We start from the raw sequence: 6425 nt of genomic DNA, 5'->3' as shown, positions 1-6425 counted from the left end.
CCCATCAAAGATCAAGGGGAAGGCAATATGATCAAAATGGACGTGAGATAAAAAACGACACATCGTGTTTCTTTGTTCTCCAATAAAGAAGAACTCAATTACATTTATATATATAGTGCCTTTTTTAAATGTCCCAAAGAAATCTACAGCCAATAAGAAACAATACCATAATGCATCGCAAAGCTGATCAGTCATCGAGTCACAGTCATACAGCATGGAAACAGGCCCTTCAGCCCAACTTTTCCATGGTGACCAAGATGCCCCATTTACACTACTCCTACCTGCCCACGTTTGGCCCATATCCCTCTAAACCTTTCCTATCCATGTACCTGTGCAAATGCCTTTTAAATGTTGTTATGCCCCTGTCCCACTTAGGAAACCTGAACGGAAACCTCTGGAGACTTTGTGCCCCACCCAAGGTTTCTGTGCGGTTCCCGGAGGTTTTTGTCAGTCTTCCTACCTGCTTCCACTACCTGCAACCTCCGGCAACCGCCTGCAACTTCCGGGAACCACACGGAAACCTTGGGTGGGGCACAAAGTCTCCAGAGGTTTCCGTTCAGGTTTCCTAAGTGAGACAGGGGCATAACAGTACCTGCCTCAACTACCTCCTGTGGCAGCTCGTTCCATACACCCACCACCCTCTTCACCTTAAACCTATGTCCTGTGGTTCTTGATTCCCCTACTCTGGGTTAAAGACTCTGTGCATTCACCCTATTTATCCCCCTCATGATTTTATACACCTCTATAAGATCACCACTTAGTCTCCTGCGCTCCAAGGAATAGTCATAGCCTGCTCAACCTCTCCCTATAGCTCAGGCCCTCGAGTCCTGAACTTACCAAAACTGAACCCAATGCTCCAAATGTGACCTCAATATTCCAAATACAATGCCCACCACAAATTTTACGATAGCATTATGATAGAAAATACAAATGTGTGATGTAAAAGCAAATTAAATGTTGGCCAGCATAGACACTCCCATCTCTATAAGAAATTTTTACTGTTGACCTGACTGGGCATTAATATAAATTTTAGTATAGAGATACAGCACAGAAACAAGCCTTCAGCCCACCGAGTCCACGCTGACCATCGATCATCCTGTATACTAATTCTATCCCACACACTAAGGACAATTTACGGAAGTCAATTAACCTACAAACCTTCACGCCTTTAATAATAATAATAATGGATGGGATTTATATAGCGCCTTTCTAATACTCAAGGCGCTTTACATCGCATTATTCATTCACTCCTCAGTCACACTCGGTGGTGGTGAGCTACTTCTGTAGCCACAGCTGCCCTGGGGCAGACTGACGGAAGCGTGGCTGCCAATCTGCGCCTACAGCCCCTCCGACCACCACCAATCACTCACACACATTCACACACATTCACACACAGGCAAAGGTGGGTGAAGTGTCTTGCCCAAGGACACAACGACCTTTGGAGTGTGAGAGGAAATTGGAGGACCCAGAGAAAACTCACGTGGTCACAGCAGAGAGAACGTAGAAACTCCACACAGACAGCACCTGTGGCCAGGATCGATGCTGGGTCACTAGTGTTGTGAGGCAACTGCTCTACAGCTGTGCCACTGTGCCATTCTCACATCTGGTAACATCTGACCAGAAAGGCCAGTGACAGTGAGTGCGGTATTACCTCCATCGTGCAGAGGGAGTCCCGGTTTGGGCTTTACGCTGGTGTCTCTGGACTTGAAACCATCAACCTTCAGACTCGAGATATTTTGTTGCCTAATGAACTAAAGGTGGGATTATATGTGTCTTCAAGTGTCATGTGTTCTGATAATGCATCAATGAAAATGACAATTTCAAATTTCAATGAAAATCAATGAAAATGAATGAAGGCCGAACTATGATACCAACACCAACTCATATCTGCCGGCACTTAATCCATATCCCTCCATTCCCTGCATATCCATGTGCCTATCTAAAAGCCTCTTAAACACCACTATTGTATCTGCCTCCACCACCAACCCTAGTAGCGCGTTCCAGGCACCCACCACCCTCTGTGTAAAAACCTTGCCCCCGCACATCTCCTTCAAACGTTGCCCCTCTCACCTTACAGACATGTGCGGTGATAGAGTCTGCTTTATTCTGCCTCACTTTGAATGAATGAATGACGATACTTTATTGTCATATTGCAGATATGATACTTTGATGAGGATAGTGGGTGGATAAATTATATTGATGTATATAAAAAAACCAAAGTGCAGGATGAACTGAGTGGGTCAGGCAGCATCAGTGGAGGAATGGACAGGTGACGTTTTGGGCCGGGACCCTTCTTTGACTGATGGAGTTGGGGGGAGAAAACTAGCAAAGACTAGATAGACACAAAAAGCTGGAGTAACTCAACGGGACAGGCAGCATCTCTGGAGAGAAGGAATGGTTGACGTTTCGGGTCGAGACCCTTCTTCAGACTGGGTCTTCAGTTTTAACCAGCATCTGCAGTTCCTTCCTACACAAGTAAGAAAAGAGGTTCCCTCCCTCTGGCTTTACATTTTATTCCTTTTTCAAACCTCTTTGCTCCTTACGAAGACCAGCATTATTAGGGTGGCACAGTAGCGGAGCCAGAGACACGGGTTCGATTCTGACCTTGGGTGCTGTCTGTCTGTGTGGAGTTTGCATGTTTTCCCTGTGACCGCATGAGTTTCCTCCAGGTGCTCCGGTTTCCTCCCACACCCCAAAGACCTGCGGGTTTGTAGGTTAATAGGCCCTCTGTAAATTACCCCCAGTGTGTAGGAAATGAATGAGAAAATGGTATAACACAGAACTAGTGTTAACGGGTGATCTATTCTCTGCGCGGACTCGATGGGCTGAAGGGCCTGTTTCCATGCAGTGTCTCTAAACTAAAGTAAACTAAACTAAACTCAACTAAACTAAACTAAACTAAACTAAACTAAACTAAACTAAACTCAACTAAACTAAACTAAACTAAAACTGAAGGAACTACAAATACTGGTTTATAAAAACATAAAGTGTGGGTCAGGCAGCATCTGTGGAGAACATGGATAGGTGACGTCTTGGGTTGGGACCCTTCTTCAGACTGATTGTAGTGGGGGGCAGGAGGGGGGGGGAGAGAAAGCTAGAAGAGAGGTTGGGCAGGACAAAGCTTGACAAGTGATAGGTGGTTACAGGTGAGGGGTGGAGGGTTGTTAGGCAGATGGATGGTCAGATGCCAAAGATGGGAGGAAAACCAAAGGGTGTGAGATAGAGACAAAGGGAATGAAATGTAAAGCCAAATGTATGGGCTAGAGATATAGGTGGAATGGGGGTGGGTGGAAATGGAGCAGGATAGTTAGAGAATTGGACTGGGGTGGGGAACAGGAAAGAAGGGGGTGACAAAAAGGGGGGTTACCTAAAATTGGCAAATTCAATAAGAAAGGCACAGTTTCGGTGGTCATGGGGGATTTCAATATGTAGGTAGACTGGGAAAATCAGGTTGGTACTGAACCCTAAGAGTGGGAATTTGTAGAGTGCCTCCGAGATGGTTTCTTAGAGCAGCTTGTAGTGGAGCCAGGGAAAAGGCAATTCTTGATTTGATATTGTGTAATGAACCACATTTGATTAGAAAGCTTAAGGTAAAGGACCAACTAGGTAGTGACCATAATATGTTCAAATTCAAGCTGCAATTTGAGAGGGATAAGATGACATCAGATGTGATGGTGTTACAGCCAAGCAAAGTGGACTACAGAGGCATGAGGTAGGAGTTGACTAAAGTTGATTGTAAAGAGATCCTAGCGGGAATGATGCTGTAACAGCAATGGCAGGAATTTCTGGGAATAATTCAGAGGACACAGGATCTTTTCATTCCAAAGAGGAAGAAAGATTCTAACGGGAGAAAGAGGTGACCGTGGCTGACAAGGGAAGTCAAGGACGGTATAAAACTAAAAGAGAAGGCACATAATATTGCAAAGATTAGTGGGAAGCCAGAGGATTGGGGTCTTTTAAAAAAACGAAAGAAGGTATCTAAAAAAAGGCAATACGGGGAGAAAAGATGAAAGTAAGCTAGCCAATAATATAAAAGAGGATAGCAAAGGTTTCTTCAGATATATAAAGAGTAAGAAAGCGGCAAGAGTGGACATTGGCCCGCTGCAAAATGATGCTGAAGAAGTGATAATGTGGAATAAAGAAATAGCAGAGTAATTGAATAGCTTGCAGTTCCTAGCTTCTATAGCATTTTGGTGTGCGGGGAATTTGGGTCGATAGCTCTTCAGAACACTGTGGTTTGTCTTGGATTTCCTCGGAAGTTTGTGAATATTTGCCGGCTCTGGGCCTGTACTTGCTGGAGTTTAGGATGAGAGGGGATCTCATTGAAACATACCGAATAGTGAGAGGCCTGGATAACGTGGATGTGGAGAAGGTGTTTCCACTAGTGGGAGAGTCTAGGACCAGAGGGCACAGCCTCAGAATAAAAGGACGCACCTTTAGAAAGGAGGGGAGGAGGATTTTCTTCAGTCAGAGGGTGGTGAATCTGTGGAATTCATTGCCACGGAACGCTGTGGAGGCCATCAATGGGTATTTTTAAAACTGAGATTGACAAGTTCTTGATTATTATGGGTGTCAAAGGTTACGGGGAGAAGGCAGGAGAATTGGGTTGAGAGGGAAAGATAGCTCAGCCAAGATTAAATGGCGGAGTAGACTCAATGGACCAAATGGCCTAATTCTGCTCCTGTGATTTTTGAACTTATGAGTTTCATCTTTCAGGGAATACAGATTAATTTTGTTCTGTTGGAATGGAAGAAATGGTGCAGGTGGTAGAGCCGCTGTCTCACAACACCAGAGATCCAGGTTCGATCCTGACCTCGGTGCTGCATGTGTGTGGAGTTTGCACATTCTTTCTGTGACCGTGTGGGTTTCGTCTGGGTGCTCCGGATTCCTCCCACATCCCTAAGACATGCAAGTGTGTAGATTAATTGGCCCTCTGTAGATTACCCCTACTGTGTAGGGAGGGGATGAGAAAATGAGATATTGTTAAACTAGCTGGAATGTGTGAGCGATGGTCGGCGTGGACTCGGTGGGCCAAAGAGCCTGTATCTCGACAGGCTGTATCTCGACACAAAACTAAACTAAAATAATGATGGTCAACTTCCCCACACTTCTATGGACTGGCAACTTATTCACAACTATCTGGGCATTTGGTAAATGTAAAAATTGTCCCTAATGTGTGTAGTGTTAATGTGCGGGGATCGCTGGTCGGCGCGGACCCAGTGGGCCGAAGGGCCTGTTTCCACGCTGTATCTCTAAACTAAACACGGTTTGTTCAGACAGGACCTGTGAAAGGACACCCTTGTAATGGACTGTTCTACTTGTAACTACTTCCCTCCGGCAGACGTTACAAGGCCTTCTACGCCCGAACCTCCAGACTCAGAAACAGCTTCATTCCCAGAGCTATAGCGGCTCTGAACCGGCCCTGCTGAATGCCCCCCACCCCCCCTGGACTGTCTCCCTCAGATGGTCACGTCGCACAGTTTATTTATTTATTTATTTTTTGACATCGGTTGGAAGCTGCATACCAAATCTCGTTGTACTGATGTGCAATGACAATAAAATATATTATTATTATTATTATTATTATTATTATTATTATTATTATTATTATTATTATTATTATTATTATTATTATTATTATTATTATTATTATTATTATTATTATTATGACATTCAAAGAATAGGAACCACAGATTTAATATTTTGGGCAGAATGTACAAGGAACATGTGGGGGGAAACATTTTTGTAGAAAGGGTGCTTTATTGTGAAACTCACTGTGGGTAGGGTGGTGGGAACTGAGTTACAGAGTTACACAGCATGGAAACAGGCCCTTCGGCCCATCTCGTCTATGCCGATCATGATGGCCCATTTCTACCCCTTCGATTAAACAACAGAATGAGACGGCATGCACAGCAACTGTGCAACTGTGGAAAATCCCCAAGGCACTTCCTCTTTCATTTGAACTCGCAAAGAGGATCTGCATAACTTTGCATCTGAGTTATAGACACCTACGTAGGTGCTAAATTAGCACCTGACCCTAACAGAGTCTTTGGACAAAAACAGCACAGAAACAGGCCCTTTCGCCCATTGAGTCGGTGCCGACCAGTGACCACCCCATACACTAGCACTATCCTACACATTATGGACAATTTACAATGTTACCAAATCCAAATAATCTACAAACCTGCATGTCTTTGGAGTGTGGGAGGAAACTGGAGCACTTGGGGAAAACCCATGCGGTCACAGGGAGAACGTACAAACTCGATACAGGCAGCACCTGTAGTCAGGATCGAACCTGGGTCTCTGGCGCTGTGAGGCAGCATCTCTGCCGCTGCACCACTGTGCAATCCTGTCATTCCAAACCTAGCCCTATCCCAAAAGGACACAAAGTGCTGGAGTAACTCGACGGGTCATGCAGCATCTCT

Source organism: Amblyraja radiata, chromosome 11, assembly GCF_010909765.2.
Source record: "Amblyraja radiata isolate CabotCenter1 chromosome 11, sAmbRad1.1.pri, whole genome shotgun sequence".
NCBI classification, from domain to species: Eukaryota; Metazoa; Chordata; class Chondrichthyes; order Rajiformes; family Rajidae; genus Amblyraja; species Amblyraja radiata.
The sequence above is the reverse complement of the archived record's forward strand: the minus strand, read 5'-3'. Positions refer to the sequence as shown.